The sequence below is a fragment of the Carlito syrichta genome, unplaced genomic scaffold (genome assembly GCF_000164805.1).
Source record: "Carlito syrichta isolate Samal-C Ts95f unplaced genomic scaffold, Tarsius_syrichta-2.0.1 Scaffold305696, whole genome shotgun sequence".
Taxonomy (NCBI): domain Eukaryota; kingdom Metazoa; phylum Chordata; class Mammalia; order Primates; family Tarsiidae; genus Carlito; species Carlito syrichta.
In genome coordinates this window covers 141,906-160,457 of record NW_007249792.1, presented here as the reverse complement: position 1 = coordinate 160,457, position 18,552 = coordinate 141,906, and the positions used below count along the sequence as shown (strand labels likewise).

At 35.7% G+C, this 18,552-nt stretch overlaps 1 protein-coding gene across 1 annotated transcript in view; it reads right to left on the bottom strand.

The window, feature by feature from the left end:
* Positions 1-5,514, bottom strand: part of CD36 (CD36 molecule) — a 52,979-nt gene extending 47,465 nt beyond the window's left edge. Inside the window, exon 1 of the mRNA XM_008062410.1 lies at positions 5,410-5,514. The gene's annotated coding sequence lies outside the window, so the exon portion shown is untranslated. The remainder of the gene's footprint in view (positions 1-5,409) is intronic.
* Positions 5,515-18,552: the final 13,038 nt, after the last annotated feature.

Below are 18,552 nucleotides of genomic sequence, written 5' to 3'. Positions count from 1 at the left end.
TGCTAGTTTCCAGAGATACCCTTTACCACTGAGTTCATAAGATTAAAAGTTGTCTCCATATTTTAGTATGCAGATAATAACATGGTATTGATTCTAAAAATGCCAATGTTTTATGTCATATTCTCTTTTAATTAAATTGATCATGTTGTAAGAACATACTTTTCCCCCAGGACTCACAAAAAAAATATATATTTTTTTCCCAACATTGGTGAGAATTGAATTTTCTACTATCATCTATTATTTATTCCAGTCCCCATCCCCTGTGTATAAAAATAAGGAAACATGGTGACAGGGTGATATGCTCCTGGGGCCTTCTTCCCACACCAAGAAAGCCGAGCCGGATGAAATTCAACACCCAAATAAAGGAAATAACAGAGAAAGTTAAGAAGAAAGGGTCAGAAGTTTAATCAAACTGCTCCTGAAGAGTGCTAACACTGGAGTTTTCAATTATATGAACCAACAAATCCTCTCATTGATTCAGTCAGGTTAGGTTGAAAGCACCCAAACTAGTACTATGAGATTTTACATAAAACATGGGCTTTAGATCACACATTTTTTTTTTTTAATTTTTAAATTTTTAAATTTTTTTTTGAGTTGGAGTCTTACTCTGTCGCCCAGACTGGAGTGCAGTGGCTGCTCCTGGCCACCACAGCCTCGACCTGCTGGGCTCCAGCGATCCTTCCGCCTCAGCCTTCCAAGTAACTGGAACTACAGGCACGTACTACCATGCCCGGCTAATTTTTTGACTTATTGTAGAGATGAGGTCTCGCCAAGTTGCCCAGGTAGGTCTCGAACCCGCGGGCTCAGGCAATCCACTCACCTCAGCCTCCCAAAGGCGCAGGGATCACACATATTTTTTAAAAATTATTTTAATTTTAGGGCTGTGGGGTGTATGTGAGAATAAGAAAATTGGCTGCAGATGGGGTTTGAGCTTCTGGCAAGTCCCCTCTTCCCAGGTATTGAACACGGTATCAAATAGGTAGTTGTGTTCCCTGTATCCCCCTCCTTCTCTTCCCCTACTAGTAGTGTCCAGCATCAATTGCTCCCAACTTTGTGCTTGCTTGCTCAATGTTTAGGGCCTGCATATGATGAGAACATATAGTTTTAAACAACTAAAACATCTAGTCAAAGATCTAGCTCATTATGTATGGTCAAGGAACATGGCTGAATAAGTAGATCTCTTTAAAAAGGGGAGAAAGAAAAATATTTCTGTAATATGGCTTTCAATACTACAGCAACAAATTTAATATGACACTAAATGCATATAAAATACCATATGACTATAACTTATTTATCTATATATTTCTATCACCCACAGAAATTGTTCCAAAACAACTCAACTCATCACATATTTATTCTTGAGTAGCAAGAGAGTAAGTCACAATGAAACTCCCTATAATGCATTCACTGGGAACTATGTTGATAGTGTTTACTATTACACTCCAGAATTTAAAATAGTACTGTATACATAATGAGTGCTGAAATTTTTGTTTAATGGATGTTGAATAAACTATATTATAAGTATCACACCATAGATTTAAAAAGACATGGATATGTTAAATAATTTGGTATGAAGAGGGGGTGCCTTTAATTATCCAAGTATCTGATGTCAAGTTAAAACGTCCTGGTGATTTTCCAAATGTACATATTATATGTTTAATAGGCATCATTCATGTAATGGAATAAAGACCAGATGAGGTCTGCTCTAAGCAAAAATCTCAATGCATTAAACAGGTAGTTAGTTTGAATATTCCGCACAAAAAAAATATTCTTAGGAGAGGCTCTAATCCTTCCCTTTCACAGATATTTACTGAATAACTGTAATACAAAGATGAGAGACATGTTTCTACACAATAAGATTTTCCCCAAAAATCTTAAATGATCCAATGTACCAATTGTGTTTATCTATCCATTGGTAGGAATAGATATATTGATTAAGATGAAACTTTCTAAAATTTATTAAAATAGTGTAATCACACCAAAGAGCAAGATTAAATATTAAATGTGGAACATTAATAAATAGTTGTATTGTTTTAGTTTATTTTCTATTAAAAATCCTCTCCAAGTCCTCTGAATATTTACACTCTACCATTCAATTTTTAATTTGCCAATCTGCCACTTCCTTATAGACTAACATGTATAATCCCTTGATGAGAGTTTGATTCCTTTGGATTCTTTAGTGTTCTGGACTGCTCATTTATCTTGTTAAAAAACAGTGAGACTTTAGTCTAAAACAATGTACCTTTGTTAATAAGGGAGACAGTATGGCCTACTCATTAAAGCTTTAGACAAGGACCCCTGGGAATTATCATTTTTTTTGTTCCAATGACCATTAATTCCAAGAAAATGGCCTAAATTCTGTGTTTGTATTTGTTTCTTTCTGTGAGATAAAGTATATTATCATCCACAGGGGCACTGTCTAGTTGAACTGATATACTGGAGAATTAAAAAATAAATGTATTCATTTTCACATAATTCTGCAACCTATAAAATATAAGAAAAATTTAGATTATCAACAAGCATAGCATTGTCCTGTGAAAACCTGAGTCAGATTGATTCTTTCACTCTCAAGAGAACGTTTAATATGATGAGCTCTTAAATATCAAAACAAAATGCATAAATGACAAAACCCAGGAGAAAAGGAAGTAAATAGAACTTTCTAGTCTTTTCCCAGGAGAGCCTGCTGACTCTACCACTGCTATTGACTATGACAAACACAAACGTTGGAATCAATAGGGAGATAAGCTAAATACAACACTTACCTATGAAGAGACAGAGAAAACTGCAGTTTATGTGTAGTATAAAACAATAGAAGCTGTTATTAAAATCTAAAAGCATGCCTAAAATTAGTAAGGGAAAAATCTTTGTAAATGTATTGTAGGGAAAAAATACTTAAACTAAGAATGAGAATATGCTCCCTGATGTCTTTCTCATAATTGCAAAAATGTACTTGTCAAGTACATTCATTTTCTAATAATTTGTGCTTCGGATTACATGGAACATTACTTAAGGCACATATTTTTAAAGAGAAAAAGTACGGTAACATCCCTTACACTTATATGATTTATGAATAAGGAATTAGTAATATAAAATGACTATATACTACATATACAGATATATTTATAAATTATTTTATAGAACTATTAATAGAAGTCAAATTTACAGAGACTTTTTATTAGCACATAGATGATATACTAAATTAGTTTTGCTTTCTCATGCTTCTAATTTAGTGCAAATCATAAACTGCATATATAAACTTAGGCAATAACCTAGTAACTGGCAGACATTGTAGATCTGAAATAACTAAAAACCATACAGCATTTAAGCTTAATTTTTATGCAGTTGCAATCTATTATAAATTATAATTTATTCCCAAAATTTGGTAAATTATATTATTTATCTCAATTATATAAATAATAAAAATACGAGTATGCTAGGAGAACTTAACTGAATATTCTTACCAGAAAAATATAAAGATTTGCCACAATGCCAGCTAAGTTAGTTTTGCATTCACTGATAAACCAGGTTGCCATAGCAAGCCCATAGTCACTGAGTTTCTAAGCAACCTGAGACTCCACAGGCTGCAGATACTTAGGAATGCACTGATCTTTCATCACCCTTAAGGAAGAAATATGAAAAGTTGTGGTACCTAACTTGATGGAGGATTCCTTTATTATTGAGTCTAGTAGTGACCTCTATAAAATGCCCCCGTATTAACAGTCATTTAATTTATTAAGTAATAATATGTGTATAGGGTAATTATTGGATTATTCACAGTGCTAAGTGGATGAAATTAGGTGCAGAAAATGGTCAGTACCTGGAATGTATTGTGCTGCCAAATATATGTAGAGTGAATAAAGATGCAATACATAATTTCTAGAGACAAAGTCATTTCCATAAAGTGAGCATTCATAAATTCCTTGCCTTTTAATATAAAATATATGTTTAATAGCATTACTATGTAGTGTGTCACTTCATCTTTTTTGTTTCTAATTATTGCATCATAGGTAACGTAGGTAAATAAATCAGAAACTCCTTGAGATCTTATGTTGAAATATTTAATCGTAGCTTGTCTAGAATATTTTAATAACATATTAGCCACTCAAATGACAAAGATAATTGCATAGACATGCATGCAGTGCAAGCATTTATAATTTTTTGGATGTGCATGTATTAGCATTTTCTGTCCCTGTCTATAAATACCTTCTTCAAGTCCCCTGTCTTCATTCAGTGCCCACTGAGGCAAACCATTGCCTCCTGCATTCTCTTTTAACTCCTTAGACTCTGTTTCCAGCTGTTTTAGATAATTACAATAAATAAAGATAAGGTATACAAATAGTATGTTCCTACAGAACATTGTATCTCAATGCAAATCCAATGAAATGTCATTAATAGAAATAATCATTTATGACCTGTAAAACAATTGTGCCTATAATCTGTAAAATTTTACCTAGTTCCAGTACCTGCTTTTCTATACTTCCCATTATTATTCTATGTAACTAATTTTTACCATGAAAAACATCTTGGGAATAGTTTGCACATTGAAGACTGGCTTTAATGGTTAATTTTTTTTAACAGTACTTTATACATCCTATTAACTATTTCATCAAAGATTTAGTAGCCCAAGTCAATAGACTATAATACAATACAATGACTGAATTCTCTAATCTGAGAGCAAAATAAAGTTGCAAAATCACCTCTCTCCAACAAGTTACAATAGTCACCTATTGACTAGAGCCACACCAGGGTTGCCAGTGGTAGAGACTGCTGTGACCTCTACTTGTTACTGCTGACCAGCAGAGGTAGGGGAGGATAGATTCTTCTTTCTCTAAAGATTGAGAAGACAACTACTCTGTCCTATAATATTAATATAGGAGATTCTACATTTTTCATAATGATATTCATTATAATGCATCTTTGGGTAAAAAGTGACCATCTAGGATTTAATAATCTTCCAGGGAAATATATATTCTTAAGAGTAAAAGATAACTGTACATGAATTTACCCTTATAGAATGTTGCTCTATTAAGATATTCCTCCATCTTTGTATACATATAAAATATGTCTATTGAAGGGTTTTGATAATTTCAAATATGTTTTAATGTCCTCCTATCACCTATTAATGTAATCATTAATTACAATGCATAGAAAAATTACAACACTTGACCCACTCCTTAGATTGTCTTTTAGAAGCAACTTCTTATCTAAAAGTTTGAAACAGTCTGCCTGAATGCCTATGATACCCCATATGTTCTACCTCCTGAGGGGCGAGAAATGCAAGTGTACTTAAACTGGACACGAAAAAAGCAAAATTCAGACCGAAGTAGATTTTAAGTATTGCGAGCACGAGTGTGAAATCATACATCTGTAGGCTAGATAACTTTACAGTGATTACACAGGAGTAATTACCAGTTAGAAGTCCGACGAAAGATTGCGAGGCCACAAATGCTAACTCAATTTCAAAACGCTGGTTGGAAGATCACGGAATTAACACCGATGACTCTGGTTGTGTTTGTCCCAAGTGCTGGGTCAGATCACTGCAGTACATCAATCAGCCCCACCTCCTAGTATCCAAGAATGACTTTGGAATTTTGATTGGCACTCGAGTGAGGCAGGGGGATTTCTAAACCAAAGTAAATCCTGCAGTGAGAGTTTGTTAACCTCTCTTGCTTAAAAATGAGCTGCTCTTCACTCTGGCTCTTTCCTTTTAAAAAAAGAAACAATTACTCTGTGACGTTTAAAAGAACACAGAAGCAGTTCCCTCTCCAGGGATATCCCTACTTACTTTCTCATAGCAATTCCCCTGATGTTCTTCATCCTGTGTCTTTGTTATAGGACTTTACCATCCTCCTAGGAACCACATAACAACATGTACACGGTCTTGGGAAAAGAAACAAAGTACTCATGAATATTCTGGTTTGTGGAAAGCTGGAGATGAGGGCAACACAGTGTAGGGCCCTACAAAACTAATTCAGGCTTATAATAGTTTTCTTTGCAATATGAGAGAACTAAGCAATATTTGGTGTGTATATTATAATATATGCAACACATAACAATCATATAAATTAAAACAAATAAAGACACTGTGAAAAATACGGTCATGACAGTAAATGGGGGGGAACCTCCGCAAAAAAAAATGGAATTATTTTTTGGAGGGCAGGCCTCTTGTAGTACAGGCTTCCCCCACTGAGTGGGTGTTCTGGGAACCCACTGGCATCGGTGATCCAGCTAGAGTTGTTGTGAGAGGTTGCGTTCAGCTTCAGGGTTTATTATTATTATTTTTTTAGATTTTTTCAATGAACTTGCTCATTTCATGATGGGTGATTTACAAACACAACTGCTTATACCTCACTGCGAGTCTAGCAACTTTTGACCAAAAAAGAAATACACCCCGTGCCCAACCCTCCGTTTTCACCCTCTCTTGCCCCAAATGACCTTTTGTGTTTCCCCAGATAAAAAGAAGTCCTCAAAGGGAAACATTTTTCTGATGTGGAAAAGGTGAAACAAAAATGGCAGAAGCACCAAAAGCCATCAAAATTGATGGGTTAAAAAAGTTTTCAGCAGTGGAAAAAGCATTTTGATAGGCATATTGCATCAAATGGAGAGTACTTTGTAGGAGACTGAAGTATAAACATGTAAGAATAAGTTCACACTTTTTCATAAATAAATTCTGTTTTGGGGGGTCCCCATCATATGCTAAATGAGACAAAAATATGACTTTTTCCCAGATCTCTTAAGTTTATAATTCTCTGGGAATTAATGCTGATGACATACATTCTCATATAGTCATATGCTAAATGAATATTTATCATGTGGCCACTATGTGCTCAGAACTCTGCCACAAAGAGGGAGCAAACATCCCTACTGTGAGGTTTGCTATAATATACTTTAAATACTTAGATATAAATTATAGTGTGTATATGAACGTGCGGCACTTTTAATGTTCATAAAGTATGCAGTTACCCTTGTTGAAAACATTCACTCTAGAGCTGGTTACCTAGCATTTAATAGAAGTCCACAACTGAGTTATATTTATCTCCTTAGAATAAGAAGTTGGCATAATATATATTATAAAGGAGATTTTTACTAAAGAAATGAATGAGAACTAAGATTTATGAATTGGCTAGAATTATTACTGGCTAACTCCTTACTCTTACATAACAGAGTTTAAAAAATCTACTAAGGAGAGTTGTCTAAAGCTTAGTTCAGAAATGGCCTGTTTAGCTGTTGATTTTAGAGTAATTTTGATTGCCAATGACTGGATGATTAGCTAAATTCTGAGGTTAGCATATTATGTGTAGCCTCAGAAGAACTATTATTTACTGAAGTTACCAATATTTGCCAAAATGACCTGATAATAGTGACTGTTCCAATTGACCTAGGTCATTTAGCAACACAATTTCAAGCTTACATTCTAGAAATGCAGCTTATGCACAGAAGACAATTCCACATGCAGATCTATGGGTAAAAGATCACAAAGTCTCTTGGATTAAGAGGAAATCCACATTTGCCTAGATATAAATAGCTGTGAGTCATAGTTCAAAGAACTTTCACCTACTTCTATGTATAAAGCATTTTTTCTCTTTGCCTAATGAGCTTCATATTGCAGAAGTTAAGAAAATCTTAGGAATTATTTGTTTGATCATTTAACAGATGAAGATTCAGAGATCCAGGGAGTTAGAAATATTTGTTCTAAATCATCCTAATATTTATCAAGCCCCTACCCACAAAATGACCTTAAAGAGTATATTACTTTTAGTTTCTCAATTTTCTATTTTCTCCACTTGTTACCTTTCACATCTCTTCCCTCAAGTTTTGCCCTAATATTTAATAAAGTATTACTTTAATATTTTTGGATATATCATTATTCTTCTTTGTTCTCCTTCAGCAATGCTAGTCAACTTAATATTAGGCTCCTGGTAACTAGAACAATTTATACCTCTTTTTTCTTAATTTTCATACACTGTTACTCATATAAAACTAATTTTTAAAATCTATTCTGATTGTAGTGTTCTTTGGATTTGTAAAGTATTATTTTAATTAACTTTTAAATCATTTAAATTATTAGATATAATAAATTGTGTCAGGTTTAATTAATATAATCTATTTTTTCCTTCTCATGCAGGACAACTTGAAAAATTCTATCAAAGGATAAAGAAGGGGATAAATATTTGTTCACATATTATTATGGGTCAAGTGTCATGTCAAAGGTTTCCATGTGTTATTATTTGTCTCAAATCCTCCAAATTAAATATTGTTAGCCACATTTTTTAACAGACGAGATAACTAACACAGGAGAAAGTGAAGAAAATTAGATAAATGCAAACATGTCCAGAATTATAGGCATCCTTTGGAAATATTGTGAATTTGGTTCCAGATCACTGTAATAAAGTGAGTATTGCAATAAGGTAAACCATAGGAATTATTTTGTTTCCCAGCAGATATAAAAGTCATGCTTATACTATTCTGTATTCTATTAGGGGTGCAATAACTTTATGTCTAAAAAAGTACATATCTTAATTTTAAAATGCTTTATTGCTCAAATATGTTAATGATCATTTGAGCTTTCAGCAAGTCATAATCATTTTGCTGGTTTCCATCTTGCCTCGATGCTGACGGCTGCTGACTACTCAGGATGGCAGTTGCTGAAGGTCAGGGTGGTTTTAGCAGTTTCTTAAAATGAGACAACAATGAAATTTGCCTTATGACATGACTCTTCCTTTCACAAACAATTTCTCTGTAGCCTGCAATACAGTTTGATAGCATTTTACCCACAGTAGAACTTCTGAAACTGGAGACAATCCTATCAAATACTGCTGTTGCTTTATCAACAAAGTTTATGTAATATTCTAAATCCTTTGTTGTTTGTGTCAACATTGTCCACAGCTTCTTCAGAGAAGTAGATTTCATCTCATGAGCAGTAGAGTTCCTCTAAAAAAAACAAATCACTTTATTTGCATATTCTTAAGAAGTCAGTATTTGCTGCTTCACTTAGAACTTTTATGTTGTGAAGACAGCTTTTTTCCTTCAACCTCATGAATCAACTCTTGTTAGCTTCAGACTTTTCTTCTGCAGCTTCCTTGCCTCTCTCAGCCATCACAGGAATGGAGAGAAGTAGAGCCTTGCTCTGGATTAGGCACTGACCTGTGGAAATATAGTAGCTGGTTTGATCTATATTGTTCACTCAAACTTTCTCCATATCAGCCATAAGGCCATTTAGTGTCTTATCATTTGTGTGTTCACCAGAGAAGCGTTTTTAATTCCCTTCAAGAACATTTTTTTTTCATTCACAATCTGGATAACTGGTACAAGGGGCCTAGCTTTCACCCTTCTTGGCTTTTAACATGCCTTCCAAGTATAATAATAACAATAAAATTTTGAAATACTGTAAAAATTACTAAAATTGTGACACAGAGACATGAAGTTCAACACATACTGTTTAAAAAAATGGTGTCAATAAAATTGATTGAGGCAGGGTTTCCACAGACCTTCAAATCTGTAAAATTAAAAAAAAATACACCATCTACAAAGTGCAATAAAGTTCAGCACAATAAAATGAGGTATTCCTGTACTACAAAGTAAGTGACCTTGAGTTTATGCATCTAGTTGGTCAGTAATAAGAAAGATTAATAGAAAAACATAAGGATATGGCATAGTTTAGATAATTGTCCCCTCCAAAGCTCATCTTGAAATTTGATCTCCTGTGTTGGAGGTGGGGTCTGATGGGAGGTTTTGGGTCATGGGAGTGAATACCTCATAAATGATGTGGTGACGTCCTTACGTAAGAAATGGGTTTTCTGTTAGTTCCCTCTAAGTCTGATTGTTAAAAATAGCCTGGCATCTTCCTCATCAATTTCTCTTCTTATTATATTTCTTCTTATCATGTAATGCCTGCTTCATTTTCCCTTTCTACCGTGAGTGGAGTCTTCCTGAAGCGCTAACCAGAAGCAGTTGTTAGTGCCATACTTCTTATACATTCTGCAGAACTGTGAGCCAAAGAAACTAAAAATTCTGCTTCAGAGCACAAAAATTGTTACTTAATGCTAACAAGAACATACTTGATGCATCTTATAAGCATCTTTGTTATTTGATAACTTTAGAACTAAAGAATGTGGTTGAAGTACAGATGAGAGTTTTGTGTGTTGATTGACTTTTTAAATTATCACATCACTATTTTTATTCCTTGTAATATCACTTTATATTTAATTTAGAAATAATAATATTCTTTTCAGAAGCGCATTCATTGAAAAACTCAAGTTGTATTCTGTCACACTAGTGGCTAATGCTGAGAGTGCTGACTGCAGAGCAGACAGTGCTTACTGCAATCCTAACACTATTCCAAATATGTTTCAGGACCATTTGAATTAATCTTCACAACAACCCACTGGGTTAAGCACTACTATTCCCCCAATATTGCAAGTGGTAAAAGTAATGCTCTGAGAGACTGGAGAATTTGCTCAAGGTCGACCCGTGCTGTACTAGGAATTAAAAACGGGTTCCTAACTTCGGACCCTGCTTTTTCAACCCATTATTATAACATACTTCTATTTCTATCCATATGAAACAAAGCAAAAAACAAAAATCATTTATGAAATTTGAACAATTTTTCTTAATATTATGAGAATAAGTATTATACATGACAGAAAATAGTAATCATATTTACATAAAGACAATAAAATTCTGTCCAAATCTAAGTCATTTTTGCAACTAAGGTAAGACTGACAAGTTTTGGCACTTTGATGACTTATCAGCCTTGTCTCTGTCCAGTGGCACTACCCTAAGAGACAGCAGTACAGATATAATCAGAAAGAATATCTTATTAACATGAGAAAGAAAACTTCATAGTGTCTAATATATACTTGAAAAATAGAACTTTCTCACTACTATTTTACTTTTTAAAAATTATTTCAGTTGGAAGCGGTGACTCACGCCTTATAATCCCAACACTTTGGGAGGCCAAGGTAAGAGAATGGCCCGAGCCTATGGGTTTGAGACCAGACTGGGAAACTTGGCAAGACCTCATCTCTACAATAAGTTTTTTAAAAATGTGCTGGTTGTGGTGGTGCATGCCTATAGTTCCAGCTGCTTGGAAGGCTGAGGCAGAAGGATCACCTGAGCCCAGCAGATCGAGGTTGTGGTGGCCGTGAGTATGCCACTGCACTCCAGCCTGGGCAACAGAGACTCCAACTCAAAAAATAAAATAAATTTTAAAAAGTTATTTTGAGGAAAAAAAAAAAAAATATATATATATATATATTTTTTTTTAAGTTGAGAAAGCAAGATTTATTAAGAGAACAAAAAAACTCCCAGAGTGGAAGGGGAACCTAGGGTGTTGCCCGACAAATATATTTTAATTTTCAAAAACTGAAGTCATTTCAACTGAGATAGGACCTGCTATGACAGAATTCACTGTCATTTTTTCCCATCTCATCTCTTCTAACAAGGCACTGATTTTGCATTATAGATATTTTGTAAGTCCACGAAATTTCAACACTCCTCCCAAGCTACAGAGATTGAATATTGATTAGTCTATGCCACATTTCTCCTGGACAATAAGAGAGCTCTAGCAAGCATATAATAAACTGCTGACATTGAGGCTTAAAGGAATGTCAGCTAGAGAACTGTAGTGACAGTTTTTCTTGGTTTCCAAATACACCTAAGACAGAGATTTGCTTCTCACTTCCTTTAGGCATTGTTAACAAACTTGGAGTCATCATGTCTATTAACTCCTTTTGTTTTTTTGAGTTGGAGTCTCATTCTGTCACCCAGACTGGAGTGCAGTGGCTGCTCCCAGCCACCGCAGCCTCGACCTGCTGGGATCCGGCGATCCTTCAGCCTCAGCCTTCCAAGTAGCTGGAACTACAGGCGCGTGCTACCACGCCCGGCTAATTTTTGATTTATTGTAGAGATGAAGTCTCGCCAAGTTGCCCAGGCAGGTCTCGAACCCGCGGGCTCAGGCAATCCACTCACCTCAGCCTCCCAAAGCGCAGGATTACAGGCTGAGCCACCAAGCCTGGCTGTCTATTAACTCCTTGCATTAAAAAAAGTGTTCCCAGTATTTTGAGCTACTTTTATTGGAGTATTTTGTTACTTGCAGACAAAAGCATTCTGTCTGATACAACCATGGGCCTTAGAAAATATTTGCTAATATTTATTTTCATAGTGCTTATCAGATAAATATTAGGGAATAATTATCATCTTCCAGAAAGATATTGGGCTGTCATACCATCTTGATGACAATTATTTGCTCAAATTGTATTGTGTGCATGTGTGTATACAGATGGTCTCTGACTTATGATGGCTCAACTTCCAATCTTTTTTTTTTTTTTTTTGAGTTGGAGTCTCACTCTGTTGCCCAGACTGGAGTGCAGTGGCCCCTCTCGGCCACTGCAGCCTCCACTCACTGGGCTCCAGCTATCCTTCCGCCTCAGCCTTCCGAGTAGCCAGAATTACAGGCGTGCGCTACCATGCCCAGCTGATTTTTTTATTTATTGTAGAGATGAGGGCTCACCAAGTTGCCCAGGCGGGTCTCAAACCTGTAGGCTCAGGCAATCCACTCACCTCAGACACCCAAAGCGCGGGATTAAAGGCTGAGCCACAGAGACTGGCTAACTTCTAATCTTTCAATCTTACAATGGTGCAAAAACAATACACATTTAGTAGAAACCGACTTCAGTACAAGAATCAATATATTACATAATATATTCAATACTTTGTTATAAGATATGCTTCATATTGGATGATTTTTGCCCAACCGTAGGCTAATAATGTAAGTGTTCTGAGTACATTTAATACAGGCCAAACTAAGCTATGATGTTTGGTAGATTTGGTGTGTTAAATGCACTTTTGACTTATGATATTTTCAACTTAAGATGAGTTTATCAGAATCAGGACATAACCCTATCATAGATCAAGAGATATCTGTACAATCTACTCAAAATAAAAAATAAAGCAATGCCACAAAACTTCCTGTCACCTAAATGGATATATTTCTTTGAAGGGAGACAATGTTACCTATTAAGGTTTCAAAATCAAACCAAAATTCAAAATAAAAATTAAGTCCAGATTTCTATCATTCCAGGAAACAATTGCCTATCCCGACGAAATGTGAACTATAAAACTAATGAACTGAAACTAAGAAAAGTCAGCATGATATCCAGGAAAGGGTCTTCCATTTGTTGTAGCAAGACTATTGGAGAAAACCCAAAGAGTTTTCATGATGCTTTCCCTCTAAGGTCTTTTGGGAGGTATTATGAAGAATAAAGAAAAAATAAAATCCCAAGCTTTAAGTTAAGAGGGAGGAAAGGTGCCACAGAACTAATATATTCATTCAAACGCTTATTGACTGTTAGTTAATTCCAGACTTTCAGCTTGGCACTGGGATACAAAGATGAATAAAATATGGTCTTGAATAGGTTGCAGTTTTGTTGACAGTATATAGATCGTAAAATAATAAAAGAGCTTCAGTGGATGAATAATATCTCACAGAAGATGGAGAAAGGCATAGAAGGAGAAAGAATGGGATGCATAAATTTATAGGCATGGTGTGTTTGGAAAACTTAAAAATTGTTTTCAGAAAAGTGGAAAAAAATGGGCAGAGGACAGACTTTGAAGCCCCCTTGCATGATATTCTAAGGAGCTTGGACTTTATTCTATAAGTAGAATAGAACCATTGAATAATTGTAAGTGGGGTGAGTTACAGGATAAGAGTTTGTACTTTTAAAAGGTCACACAAAAAGCAGTAAAGTAGACTGCGAAGTCCAGCTAGACTACTAATAAACTAATGCTGGAAAGACATAAGGCCCTGAACTAAAACTTGTATTCAGTCTAAAGAAAAGAAGGTGGAGCCATTCGAGACAGTGTTTGGATTAACAGGGAATGTGCTTGCAGTTTATAGAGGCAGCCATGGCAAAGAAGGCTGTAAAATTGAAAAACAAGCCCTAGCAGTCATCATCACCAGCAGGAGAACACTCTTGGTTAAAACTTTTTTGATATCACTCTGGGACATAACAGCAAGGGGAGAAAGAAGAGAAGTAAGGAAAACACAGTTGAAGAACTGAATTGAGTAATAGTCTCAATATGAATTGAAGCAATAATCCCAATAAAAGCAGAGGGGGAAAAAACAAAACAAAACACTACAGGTTGAAAGAACCAAGGGGCTTAGTGCTTGGTTTGGTATAGAGCTAACAAGCAGCAGAGAAGATAACAAGGGTACCTATAGTTTTCAATTGATATTTTAAGAAGTATTTAACCTCCTAATATAAATTTTTCATCACTTCATATTACAGGCTGGTGTCCTGGGGTTGGGGTTTGGTTCCCAGATTTGGTTTCCAAGGGAGTGCTGAATCCGGAGCACTTCAGTGTTATGGAGGTGGGAGGGAATGTGAGGGGAAGATTGAGGAAATAAGAGTGAAGAGTAAAGGTCCAAAGACTAGAGCTCTCTTGTAAAAGACCATAGACCAATAGGCAAGAGACCCTGACAATTTAATTTGCATAGTATAAAGTCAGGAACTAGTCTCAGATAAAGAAGACTCTCATCAGAAAAGAAAACAAATCAATAAATAAAATGATTATATGAACCTGCTATTTGGTGAATTACTTATTTATTTAAGTTTTAAAAGAGAGTTTATTAACAAGAAGAAGAGAAGGAAAAAGGAAGATTCATGGCAAAAAAGGCCTGCCATGGACAAGTTTCTCAAAAAGAAAAACCTCATGGTGAACATATTTTTAGATTATTTTCTTGTGCAGTGGGTATATAAAATGTAAATGCATCATTACAGTTTAAACTTACAAGATAAAGAGAAAAAGAAAGCCTATGCCTAAAACCCAGTGGAAAATGAGGCGGCCCTCTAAGATATAATCTGGGTAGCATTTGCAATTAAAAACTATTTCCATTGTTTGCCTGAAGGCTGATATGCTCTAGAGAAACAAGGATCAGATGCAAGCAAAAAAAGAATGATGTCCAGTTTATTCTGGCATATTCTACACAGCAAGTTTAAGAGTATCTGTGATTTGCTATTTACAGAAACACAAAAGTAAATTACTATTTACTTGAAAACAAGAGAGATGAAATAAAACCCTTCAGTAAGAATGAGCATCTTTTTATGTTTAGATGCTATCTCCAAGTAACTACAGGGAAAACTTTATGAAGTTCAATCAAAATAGCTTATTAGAAAGATAATATGATAGAGCAGATGTAGAAAACATAACACTATCTCTTTTATATTGCCTTTATCATAGTTTAAGACTAACCAGGCTGGGAGCAGTGGCTCATTTTTATAATCCCAGTGCTTTGGGAGGCCAAAGTAGAAGGATTGTCTGAGGCCAGGAGTTCAAAACAAGCCTGGGCACCAAAGCAAAACCCTGTCTCTACAAAAAAAATAAATAAATTAGCCAGGTGTGGGGATGTGCACCTGTAGTCACAGCGACTTGGAAGGCTAAGGAAAGAGGCTCACTTGAGCCCAAGGATTTGAGGCTACTGTGAGCTAAGGCCATGCCACTGTACCCCAGCCTGGGTAACAGAGTGAGCCCCTATCTTAAAAAAAAAAAAAAAAGCAACAACAACAACAAAAAAGGATAGAGAAACTTACATGTAGCATTGGATTTTTTGTGAAGTTCATGTTTAAAAAGCATATAAGTGTAAATTTAAAAAAGTGGTACACTTAACAATTTTCCAAATGTCTTAAATATTGCATTATTGTAACAGTCACCAAAGTAGTGGAAATTGGATTTCAGTCAACACCCCCCCCCACACACACACACCTCAACCAACCAGCCAACGTTCAAATTCTATAATGGGTTTTTTTTCTAACACCTTCTCACTGGGTTACCCTCAGGTATAAGTACTGAAATAATTAAGAACCTTGTCATGAGAAAAAGAAACAACCCAGCATCCAGGATCTGATTGGTTACTATTAGTTAGGTTTTGCTTTTCCTGGACACTGTTCTTGTTGTTCTGTTGAACATAAACAACTCATAGGACTTTAACTTTAGATAAGGTTAATCTGTGATCATGATGAATCAAGGCAAAACAAGACTACTCTATAATCATGTCTGAACATAGACCAATGATGAACATTGCCCACATTCCCTTTCCCACCTAATATAAGTGACTTTGCTTTGTTTTCAATTACAAAAAAATTAGCCTCAGTTTAGTATTCTCTCTTCCAAGATAAAATTAAGACACCCTTCCCGGGCTCGGTGGCTCAGCCTGTAATCCCGCGCCTTTGGGAGGCTGAGGTGAGTGGATTGCCTGAACCCGTGGGTTCGAGACCCGCCTGGGCAGCGAGACTTCATCTCTACCTCAAATCAAAAAAAAAAAAAAAAAAAAATTAGCCATGCATGGTAGCGCACACCCGTAATTCCCGCTACTCGGAAGGCTGAGGTGGAAGGATCACTGGAGCCCAGCAGGCGAGGCTGCGGTGGCCGGGAGCGGCCACTGCACTCCAGTCTGGGCAACCGAGTGAGACTCCAACTCAAAAAAATTAAAAAAAAATTAAGACACCCAGCCATAGTACTATCCTGCCTTCTGACAACATCCAGCTCAGAGAAAATCTCTACTTTCTTCAATGTCTCCTCCCACCCCAATCAACCAACCAATGTCCAAATTCTACAATGGTTTTTTTCTAACACCTCTTACTAGGGTACTCTCAGTTCACTGTGGTACAGTTCTCTCTCTTTGTAATGAATTTGACTTGTTCAACTACAGGTGTGTTCCTGGTGGTCTTTGGTTAAAGAATACTGGCAGTAGTAAGGCCCCTAAGAAGCTCCGCTCCTGATACTAGTGTTTATCAGGAGGCTCTGATATATTTAGTAGCATAATTTCTCAGAATTTTTGAGAAAACTAAATAGAACTTCAAAGAAGGAAAATAAAAAGATGCCATAGTACTGAGGAACAGGAGAGATTATTATGAGTGTGCAAAATGACACAGGGCAAAGATTTTGAGGTTAAGAGTCTCTGTGTCAAATGTGGAAGAATAAAGCAGACCAAGATAAGAAACATAGCCAGGTCACAACAGAAGGGCCATGAAACACGCTAGAGTTTTATTATATTTCTGTTTAAAAAAAAAAAAAAAAAAAAAAAAAAAATAAATATATATATATATATATATATGAGAGTTCTAAGTCTGTATGACTTAAATTTTACTAAAGGGAATAAGTCTCAGTCACTAGCAATGAAGATATACTTTTCTTATATCTACTAACAAGGCCATAAGAATAGCATACTATTATTAGGACACTGGTGACTCTTCCATTAAATGATTCTCAAAGTAATTGTGGGTGAATTTTAAATAACTTCTTAGAAGGGATTAAGACAAACTGTGTCAAGAAGGGCTGAAACCTTAGGCAATCAGTGAGGTGGGAAGTATGGGTTTAGATGTAGATTAGGAAAACAAGAGTAATGACAATGATAATTACAGTAAAAATATGGCAAAAATGAACTTCTTTAAAGTATGCATTGCAAGTTTCAGTTTAAGCATCTTTTATTATTCTCATGCACACCAATTTTTGAGAACTACTGTGCTAAGCCTGGTCTCATTTAATCAGCTGTTAAAACTGAGCCGTGTGCTTTGACATACTTCTCACTCTTCAGTTTCCACATTCACTTGCCAGTCCATGTTTCCCAAGAGAAGGAAGGATTTAAAACTAGATCAGACTGTGAGCTTGACTCTCCCTTCACAGTGCATGCCCTTTCCTAATCTTGTCTTGCCCTCAACCCTTTGCCTACATAGCAAGCAGCTGCTGGGTGACCATGCTGTAACCTGAGCCAAGTTCTAGTCTGGCTCTTTACCAGGGCATTACAATCCAGAAGGTAGGCTAACTCTAGCTCCAGTCTTTTTGCCACTGTTTTTTTTTCTGGTTCCAATGCTGTATTATTTCTCCTGTCAGACTCTTTCTTGTTGCTAATGTGTTCAGTTTAAATTTGAAATTACTTTCCTATCATTGTTTGAATTATTAAATTTATTTATTTATATATGTATGCTTTTACTCCCCAAGTGGCATTGGCAAATGTTTTATTAATCAGTAACCCTTGCACTAGTAAGCTAAAATACATTCCTTAAGCATTATTATTCTGGAGTTCTAATTGAGATAAACTGAGAATCAACAAAACAAAAATATGATACTCTCCTCAAGCAGCACCCAGAATATCTAGGAAGAAAGATTCATAAACAGACAATAACAGATTGTGACACCTGTACTCTCACAGGGAGTGAATAGCCAGAGTTGGAAGGGAAGGATGATGTTAACGGACAGTTCATGGAGGAAATGGTACCTTACACGAAGACTGTAGTATATAAGCCTAGGTAAAGAGCATGGGAGCATGGGAGAAGACGTAGGGGATCAAAGGTATCCCCCCAGATAAGATCCATAAGAAAATGTACAGCATAGTAAACAACTGGGAAAATAGAATTCTTAGTAAGACTTGCGTAAAGCGCATGACCAATTTAGAAGAAAAAGACAAGATACTAGAAAGGTAAGCACAAGCATTCATGAAGCCCTAATAGAACATACAACATAGCAAAGTGAAGAATGTGCCTCGAATACCTAGGA